Below are 10,906 nucleotides of genomic sequence, written 5' to 3'. Positions count from 1 at the left end.
CTGCTCAGACGCCAGCTCCTGCTCCTCCGCCACAGGAACCACTTCCCTCCTTCCTCCGCCGAGCACTGGCACGACCTGCAACCAGCAGGATCCAGGGGCTCCCCTTGCTTCTGCTCTCCGGGGCACTGCCCCCTTCCCCATACACTTGTGTTACCAATGTTCCTGCCTTGTGCATGGCACACTTCAACTGGCTGTGTCCCAGCTGCGCCCGCTGCAGCGCGCACAGCCCTGCTGGGCACAGAGCTCCTCGGTCCCACCCCATCACCTTGCTGCTGCTCCGATCCCGTGGGGCCTTCTGTAAGAACCAAAAGTTATCCAAGGGCTTGTTCACCCTGGGAAGGGGGCAATAAGACAGGCTCTGAAAGAACAGCATGTTGGGTATCACACACCAGCTCACACCATAGCCACTCTTAACGTGATGCCACTGGAGCAAGCAGCTCAGCTCTTAATTACGTATGAAAAATGCCCACACAAAATAGTCCAGAACAGCTAGGGAGCCATGAACTCACACGCCAGCTTACTGCATGCTAACTTCCCTGCATAAACAAGCTTAAGGGCATAGTGGGTTTATGCTGCAAGCAAGATTTCCTCCTGGAGAGGCGGCCCTCATCGTCGGCTATTTAAGCTTTTAGACCTTGAGTAGAAGATCTGCAGCGCAGGGGCTGAGCACAGTCCACAGGTTCATTTTGCATAGGCTGGAACCACCTGACTTCACACATCACTGCTGGATAACGCGAAGGTATGGGCTAATGCATGGCTGCCCAAAAGGCCAGCTTGGCTCTCACCAAAGGAAAGGTTCTCCACTTTGCTGCAAAGAACCAATCTTCCATCTGTGGGAATGTGGGGAGTAAACTACTAACCCATATAACACCACCTTAAGCCTCACCCATTTGCTGCCAAAACTTTAAATACAAGAATTCACAGCTCTGATAAGGGTGACAAATTTACTTTAGTAGACCAGAAACTTAGACCCAGACAAATCTTCTCCATTTCTTTTCTCCAGCCAGCCAGCAGCTCTGCAGGCAGATTTGCTTCTATCCAGGCTAGCGGTGAGGAGCGTGATTACAACCAGGTAACTTCCAGGCTTTTCCTTTCACTTGCCTTCCGTTGACAAAGGCTACCCACCAAAACCAGTCCAAGAGATGCAAACATAGAAGTAAGCAATTGAGTTACCGTAACTAACAAGTTACCATTTGCCAACTGAGTCACAGTAACACTGAACCAACCAACCTCCTGATGGTTTAAGCAAATGTTTTACTTCTTATTGCAATGAAGAAGGATCACAGAGTCAACTACTATAGCCCAGATGACAACTTATAATCTCATCATGCTAAATCAACTTGCTGGCAATCGTCTGTTCATACATTTTGCTCTGCCAATATCAGACTGAGTCAAACTTTTTGGTTCCGCCAAATGCATTTCTGCAGTACAATTGCAATGCTGTTTGTGGTGAAGATGCAAAAAACTACTACATTTTATCCTTTTAAGCCCCTTCTCAAGACAATTATTCTAATGAGAAGTGCCACATTGAAGCGGTTCATCTCCAGAAGTAAATTCAACAGAAACATATGTAAATATATCTTTAAATAAGCACAAAAATAATCCTGCCTTCTCCCTCATTCTTCCTGGATAATGGACACCGAACCGAGAATCCAAGAAGTCTGGGTTCAGTTCCCAGTTTTGATGCAGACCTTCTGCACCATCTTGAAACACACAATGCATTTCTTTATGAGCTATAAAATGGGGATGCTACTAGTTTTGACACAAAGCAAGGTGGAATACATGCATCAATGCTTGTAAAAAAGCTCTATACAAAAGATGAGGGTTGTATAAATAACTAAATCTAAATATACACAATGGATTTACCACTGCCCCAGAACTCTGATTTTATAAGGTAGTCTATAGAGAAGGGTATTTTCCTGATGCTTACCCATTTAACGAAAACAAGCACCTATGAGAGAACAGACAGCACTCCATCTGCAGATGAATTTTATCTGCTTTCAATGCTAGTTCAGAGCCAGCACATGCTGGGAGTAAACAAAATCCCTTACGAGAAAACAATTTGTGACAAATGAGAGCAACACATGGACTGAGGACCACTGAACAAGTCCCCCTACGCCTCAACATCACGGAAACTACCATCACCCTTCTGAATTCTTGCAGAGGTCAGGAATTGGGCAAGACACCGAAACTTACCAGTCCTCCTACTGCTAGCGCACTCTGCTCTGTGTCAACACACGTCCTCCACCCTGGCAGAGGAAGTTTTTACTGGCATTGTCTAAACTGTATCCTTACAGTGCAAGGACTGTCAACCATGTCTCTTTCATCAGCACAGAGTTCTCCTTATCAGAGAAGAGAAGCACAAAAGGGAGAGAGAATTACGTACACACGAGCAGTGTTTCTCTGATGCTCAGCATAAAAATCTAATCAAAATTGTACCAGAATGGTGATGTGAAAAGCACCCTGCCAAGTCAGTAATAAATATAAAATTCATATCTACATTTCCACAATATATCACCTCTCATCCCGCAGTACTTTGCGCATTGTTGGGACTCAGATGAATCCCCAAATCAGAACAGATTTGTACTGGAATCTAACATTTTTGTTGGCTTCACATTCATTCAAATTGTACCCTTAAGTGAGAGTAGGATAACAGGCACTTAAAATGGCCCCTTGAATGCGGCGGCAGCCATTTTAAGCAGGGCCCAACTCCTTCCAGCCGCTGGACTCAATCCTTGAAATTCATCCCCCACCTTCCCTCCATCCCTCCCACTCCTTGAGCCCCGCACTCGGTCCTGTTCCCCCTCCCGTTCACCCTGTGACAGAGGAAAGACACAGTGGTACTTTTAGGGTGCACAAATAGCTGGTTCACCCCACCAGACCCTGTTGATGATATCCTAACTCCAAACACAAAGCATCTAATTCTGGAGATTGCAGCTGCTGAGACCTGAGCATGCCTCTATGTAAAAGACAATAAACCCCTACCTTCTTGGCTTTCACCCTTCCCAAGCAATACCACTGCACAGATACTATACACAGCATCTGCAGAGACCAAGAACTATGTGTTGGGCAGCCAGCGGTAGTAACAGTTTCTCCTTTTTGTGAAGACCTCGTGAATTGGGAGAAAAGTAGAGGTGAGAGGGAACGAAAAGTCATAGTCCACCTCCCTGTGGCTCATCATCCTAATACCCATCACCAAATCCTTCCTGACAGATGCATTTGCCAACGACTCTGATGGGAACATTCAGCAGTGCCATTCTTTCTCATTCTATCAATGTGCCTATATGACAAAACTGTGCTCATTTCTGTCCAAAAGATTTCACCTTCTGAAAGACAGATGCATAAAAGACAGGAGGTGTTAGAAAACCCTGAGGAATGCTACAAGTGTTAATAGCAGTAGGCACCTTAGGACAGAAGTGCCGGTTGTAGTCCTTCGAGGATCATAAAATACCTGACCACTGCAGGTCTAGGGAAAGCATATTCTAAAAGCTTAGCTAACAATAAGGTGTCTAAACAAAGACCAGGTTTTCACAGCTGCTCAGGTGCCATAAGCAGTAGGTGTTCAGTTCTTCTAAATTCTGATGTTGCATCTGATGAGCCACAGATGATCTCAAACTCCTCTGCCTCATCACTAGTGGTAGCACAGCTAACTAGGGATGGCAGCAGTGAAATGCATTGCAAGGTTTCCCTTTTGTCAGTAAGGTTTTGCAGATCTTCCTATTTTTCATATTCATATCTACTCATTTCTTGGTGCCACTGCCTACAAACCAAGTATTTGGGGAAGAAAAAAACCCTTGGAAGCCACAACAATGTGAATGATTTAAAGTAGTCCATCCAAAGAAGGAAAAAGGATCTACTAATACTTGGAGATGCTTCCAAAAGGAGGTACACGAGAAAGGGCGGAGTCTCCTGTAGTTTATCTGCATCTACATTGATGAAATCAGGACAGTTATTTCACCTCTGGCAGCAGAAACACAGCTGCAGCACACTCCAAGAATCAACTCCTGATATTAAAAAAAAACAAAAAACCAACCCCAGAAAACACCTCACAATGTCATTTAGCTTTACAATGAGACGATAAACTATGCATCATTTGTCTTCCTTTTCCTAGTATAGATAAGGCCCTAGAACAGCATCACCCAAACTGTGGTCCACAGGTCACTGCTGGCCTGTGAAGCATAATATAGGTGGTCCGTGCAGCCTGCTATCTGCAACAACACTCAGTGAGCTGCAGCACCTAATAAAACTCTCCATCCAGTGCCCTGTGTCATTTTTCTCATTATAAACACTGAATGTTTTTATGCCCATATGACAGATAAGCATTTATATCTAAATGTAAAACATCATCCAGACTGCATCTCTTTTGACCAAAGGGAAGAGACAGTATGAGACCCTCCCTGAGAGAGCCAGCCATCACAACCGAAACATCAGCATTTTCTACTCACAGTCGCTGTAATGATACAGGCATAGGAGATGCAGGATGCATCGGTAGGCAGTCTCCTGAAGAAGACTGTTGTAACAGAACTACTTCAACGTACAGGTGGGCACTGCTAGAACCAAATAGCTGCACTTGCTGCCTGTGCTTGCAGTATTATCAGCAGTCTCTAGAGCTGACAAGGCTCAAATTGTTTCGGTTGTAACCATACCTAAAAGACGGTATTTAATTCTGGGCTAAACCTGCTCAAAAAACTCATGACAGGATAGAAGGCTGCAGAAGATCAACAAGCACATTACCAACAACCAGAAACCAATTTACAAACACAAGGACTAAATACCAGAGCTTGCTAAGCAATGACCAGTGAGCTGGGAACCGAACTGTCTGCAAACCTCTGACAGGCACAAACAAAAAAGGAGATCATTTACCGCTACCTGGACTATGCTCAGGTCTAGTGGAAACCAAGAAATGAAAAACATAGGCCTGTTGCTGCACGGGAAAAAGAGGACAAATCACCTTAACGGGGAGGCATATGGTTTCATCTTCTCAGGAAAACATTGGAAATGCAATCACTCGGGACAGCTAAAACTAAATTGAATGCAAACACCAGAAAACATGCAGAAGGAAGTATCACATCTACTGTGTTTTGATCACGTGTAGAGGTTGGTAATCAGATCAGCAGGGTGGGTTTTTTTGTTGTTGCTAGCTAAGGGATATTCAATTCCACAGCTGAACAGCGACTTACTCTTCAGTTCCATCTTGCCATTGTCTACCCAGGCATGGGTGGGATGGTCCCTCTCACACAGGAGTGTGACACACCTGTACCTAGAGTACAGTACAGCGCAAGAGGCTTCAAGCAGAACCTCCATTCTTGACTCTATGAGGATAATCAAATAACCACGCTGAATCAGGCTGGTTGTTTGTTTTGCTTAAAATGTATTTACTTCAACAAGTAATTAATATTTTGTGTAGAGAAGGCCTTTGTTACAGATTCACCACATTCACCCCTTCAATTAAGGTTTTAAATGTTCACATTCATAGATTCATTTACACCTCCCACTTGTCCTTCAGCAATGCCAGAAAAGACCAGAGTTTACATTCCTGGCATCTCAAAAGATAAAAGAGAAAGGGAAACTAAAACCAAATCCTCCATAAAACAACAAAACAAACAAACAAAAAATACACCAACCAAATTGGGGGGAAAAAAAAGACCAAAACCACACCTACCAGGTCTTTTATCCATCTCCAGAAAGAAGAAATGGTGTCTAAGCCGAGCTGTTTAGAAATCTCTCCCCTCTCACGTGCAATACTGCAGCTGTAAGATGAATTAGAGGAGCAACTCCGGCAACTGGGGCATCACTGGCCTCTAGAGCAGAAGACCTGAGCCCCCCAACCTGGATGCAGGGCTGAAGGGCCTCACTCACCCCACGGCTCTGCACCCCAACATGGGCAACGCAGAGAGGGCAAGTGTGGGGTGGAGGGATCCAGCCTCCCTTAGAACCTGCAAGAGGGCCCGGAGATTTCTGCCGTGTGCGCGGTGAACTCGGCGTACCCTGGCGATGGACAGGTACCCTGGGGTGGCCAGGATATTTGCATATGTTAATTGCAATGTCAAGGTGTTTGCGCCCGCCGTGCTCACTTCTTCAGGGGGAAACGGCGGCGGGATGCGACTCTACCTGTGCCGTGCTGGTGACGTCACAGACAGCTATTTCCAGCCCGGTTGCCATGGAAACCACCAGGCCTCAGCACCAGTTAGCAGTTCAATATATAATTTACTTATTCTTTTTCACCTAAGTGATTAGGACTCAAAATACAGAGGCATCTCACAGACCCTTAAATCCTCTGATCGTTTCATGGGAATTTCTTAAAGGCAAAAGCCACCCTGAAATACTGAGCTGTGCACTCACCAGGGAAAAAAAAATCCAGGCAAATAAAAGCCTAAAACAAGAAACAAAAAACCCCACAACAATCCCCCCCGCCCCCTCCCCTTCATCCTCTGCCCTCCCAAATTTCAAGGGAGACAAATGCTGCGGGTCCTGGAAGATTTCACAGAGCTGTCACCATCTGAAAGAGATGAGCTGACGGCGAAGGACAAGATAAAAGCCCAACACAGAAGCTGCCATATCCAGTGGGGCCTTTGGTCCATCCCGCCTGAGCGCCACATCCCGCTGGCAGCCACTGCCCGACGCTGCCAGCAGCACAAGTGCCTGCCCCATCCCACACCGCTGGTGATGGGTGGCTGCAGGACCCCCAGAAAGTCTCTTCTGGCTCCTACAGATGACCACCGTGCATTAAGGAACAAGTCTCTCCTCCTCATTAATCCTAGCAGAAGCAGTTATGAGTGTTGCTAGAGTCAATGGAACACCAGCCCGAGCCCTGGGGCAGGTAGCCCCTCTATCTACACCCCCTCTTAGAGCCCAGGATTGCAGCAGTTGCCTACATTTTTCACAACTTTTTTAACTAGTGCTGCGGTCAGAGGTGAGATGATTTCCCCGCTTTTCCACTGCCTAATTAGTCACTGCAGAAGCTCCTATGAGACCCAAAGGTTACACTTCAACATACTGGTCCAGTGAGAGAAAATACAAATATTTTTACTGGGAGAATTTTCAAATGATTCATCTATCTTCAGGTACTTTTAAAGTACGGGTCTTAATGTTTCTTGTTGTGCTTCATTATTTTTTAAATTGGTATCTTTCAAAATGGGAAGTTTTAAGCATTAATTTTGAAAATCAGTTGCTTTGTGGCCAAACCGTGCGGTCTGGCAGAACAACAGGAACAGCAGCACCCCTCGGCCCCCCATTTCAGACCAGCATCAGCCACCTCCCTCTTATTTCCCCCAAAAAAGTCATTGCAAACCATCCCTGTTGCACCCCTTCTCCTCACCACTCCTTCCTCACATGCAGAGCTGCGAGCAGGGGAAAAAAGGGCAACCACCACTGAGACCCAACAAACAAAACCAGAGGCATTATGAGGCACAGTTTTAAATCAGGTACATTACTCCCTAAAGAGTAAAAGGAAAAAAAAAATCACGCACAGACAAGGATCTTTCCATAGCTACTTTTGCTTGACATTCTTAAAGGCTTTAAATGTTAGGAAGTTCTCATCTACTAAACAGGACAACAATTTGAAAGTCACCAAGACAAATTGGCAGGGGACTGTGACAAGCAATTAACACTTTCAAGAATTCGAGGGCCTATCTCCCCAGGAGAAGAGGGTGCTATCAGACACCACATGACCTCAGGAGCAAATTTTAGAGGTCTTCCTACTCAAAATTATTTAACATGATAATTTAGAGTGGTCAGGTGCTTAAAACAAAAGAAAGCATCATTAAAGCAAAGTGTAGAAATATAGGGTAGTGCCTCAAAAGTAAAAATCAAATAAATGTAATCTATAAACTAATTGACATGAATGAACCTTTTCCCTTATTTCCTCCCTTTTCTCTCTTCCAAATCCTTGACTCAATCCACCCTTCTCCAAACCCGTGCTTTCATTTGTGCTCCACTTCCTTTCCTTCCTTGAGTTGCAGCATCTCCTTTCCTCTCACCCTTCTGAGTAACCCTCCACATTCCTTGCAGCTCAACACCAGCTTCCCTCTGGTAACCTCTGGTCTGAACTTCCTCTTCCTCTTTTTCCATCACTGGTCCCTTTCTGTCCTTCATGCTCCCACCCTAATTCTGCTGGGTCACAGACTGCCTCCCTCCTTCTCTAATATTAGGATCTGGTGCACACTCTACCAGTATCAACTGAATTAAACAGCCACAAAACCCTTGAGATTTTACCAGGAGCTACCCTGATTTCAAAGCTAACGGAACTAAAAGATAAATTTATAAGCGCCTGAGCAAAGACCACATGGGAAGCCAGTAGTATCGGCCAGAATAAAATGCAGAATCAGGCTGATCTGTACTCGGGTCACTTCATCGTCTAGAATCAGATCGCACCATTGACAAATCGAAATAGATTTATGCCAAGTTTAAACCAGAAACAGCCACTGAAAAAAATAATTGCTGTTGGCTGTACATTGAGAAGTATGATTAAAAAGATGATTAAATGTTTCTATTTTGGAAAAAAAAACCCAACACCAAACAACAAAGAATGTCTTTAAAACCCCTTTGCTACAGCAGCTCATTTCACACAGGGAACAAGGCAAGAAAAACATGCTGCAGTGACTTTAGCTATGGGAAAACGACTGATATTTTGGATCGAGCTGACAGCTGACTTAAGAGTCATCGCTAGGGCTAACATCTTCCTTCTCCACACAGTCTACAGTGGTCTGGCATGTCTCAAAACTTGAAAGAAAAAAAGAAAAAAAAAAAAAACCTGCTGATTTCATAGGGAAGTAGCCAAAGAGGCTGTTTAGAGGATGAAGTCAACTACATATGGTTCTATTTATTTGTTTGTTTTGGGGTGGGGAGAGGGAGTCAGTGGCGAATTCTCAGCCCTAACAACCAGCTCACAATAAAAGCTTATGAAGTTAAGTTAAGTTTCCTCAAGGAAAAGGAACACTCTTAAAGTTTGTATTTATTACATAAATGCCAACATATTTGCAAGATTCCAAAACTCAGGCAGCATCCAGCTCGAATGATTAAAGAGCACTTCTCCTTGAGGCCACCATTTGAATCCAGCCCAGATAAACTGTAATCCAAAACTGCCTTTGGATAGCAGGTCAATATAGTTTACACAAAACCCCTCTCTGTGCAAGGAGGTGATACAAAACAGGTACACTAGGCAGGTCATATCCTAATGCACACTTAGACCTCTACACCACAAACCAAACACAGCTGCATTTGAATGCATGACCAAAGTTTTCTGCATTTTCTTCTAGTGGGGAAAAAAAAAAATCCCCCTAGGAAACACGGTACAAAAATATCCCTTCTCTGTGCTTTATGAATGAGAATTCACATAGAAAAAGGCAGGAAATGAGGTAAGGTTGCTTTTCCCCCTCATTCTCTATGTTGCAACCACAATGCACACACACATTTCTAAGTTTAAGAATATAACCGCATACTCGTATATAGTTGCATCTCATCCAAGTGCCACTTGGGAAAACTTTGAAATTCAAGAATTCTGTGACTCTGATCCTACAACCATTACCAATTGGGAGCTAACATACATTTCTTTTTTTGTTCATCCTGAAGCTTTGAATTATAATTTGCTCATTAGCCTAATAAATATCTCATCGTTGTGTGGCCTGTAACAGCAGAAACAGCACTTATTATAACAGTTCCCCACTGCAGCAGAGGAAGCTCGTCTGACCTCAGCATCTCTCAGCACCTTAAGCAAACACGGATCCAGCATAGCCATGATCCTCACAGAGCTTTCCTGCTAACCCAGACGTATGCAAAGCAAGAGGTGCGACTCTCCTCTCTCCAGAGCGCGTGCGCAGGCTCTTCTCCAGTCACAGGAGAAATATTCCATCCCCAGAGGTTTTCTCCATCTGCTCCCGGTAAAAAAAAAAATTAACAGTCTATGGCACAGGGGCAACACGTGCTGTAAAAAGTTCACTAGCTCAAGTGCTTTGGCTGTGCTGAGCATTTCAGTTGTGACCAATATAATTTCCTGCTATTCCACTTTTCCCAGGTTGCCTCTACATCTGTCCTGAATCTATGTGAAACTCTTGTTTACACTTATTCAGAGCCTGGCAAAAACTCCCTTTTAGAGTGGAACAGTAAGAAAACCAAGAGGTATTAACAGTTAACAGATTTGTATTTTTTTAGAAATCTTCTCAAGGCATATAAAAATGACCCCAAAATAATAAGTCTAGTTTTGTTTGGGTGTTGTGTTTTGTTTTTTTTTTTAAAAAAAAAAAAAAAAGCTGAGATTGTGATTCTGATTCTGTTGAAACCTCCCCTGGCCCGCTCCCAAAACATATGTGTGATGAGAAGAGCGATGACTCTCCCAAATGCACTAAATAGGGCAATTTTGGGACCTCCTCCAAGATCTCTCTCCATCTGTCCATCTCCTGCCCAGCAATTCATTGTGTCCCCTAAATCTCTAACTCCACTGCGTTCTCCAGCCTCGGCACTGGCTCCCATCCCTGTCCCACATTAATCCGGTCACATCCCACCACAGAGCAACACCTTCGCTCTTCCTGGAGCCCTCCATCTTCTTTTGCAGACTGACACCAGGGAAGTTCTCTGGCTTTCCATTCCCAAAGCCAAGTGGTCCCCGGGGCACAAAAGGGCAGAGCCCACTGCTTGCAAAAGGGAGCGGGGCAATCCTATGGCACAGATCTTTACCTTCTGCTGCAAAAACAAGCATCAATCCCAAAAGCAGAGGCATAAAGTTCTGCCCCCTTTCTACACCGGCTCACACTAGCTCCAGTTGCTCACCTGTCCCGTTTCTCTTTGGGCTTACTTTTCAAGTAAGGCTGAACCTTCTAGCACTGTTATCACACCTAATTCAGCCCTGCCAAAATCCCATCATTTGCCTGCAGAAAATATGGAAAGAATTAGCACTGATCTTAGACCTGGA

The sequence above is a fragment of the Charadrius vociferus genome, unplaced genomic scaffold (assembly GCF_000708025.1).
Source record: "Charadrius vociferus isolate BGI_N301 unplaced genomic scaffold, ASM70802v2 scaffold251, whole genome shotgun sequence".
NCBI classification, from domain to species: domain Eukaryota; kingdom Metazoa; phylum Chordata; class Aves; order Charadriiformes; family Charadriidae; genus Charadrius; species Charadrius vociferus.
Note: the sequence above shows the minus strand (reverse complement) of the source record.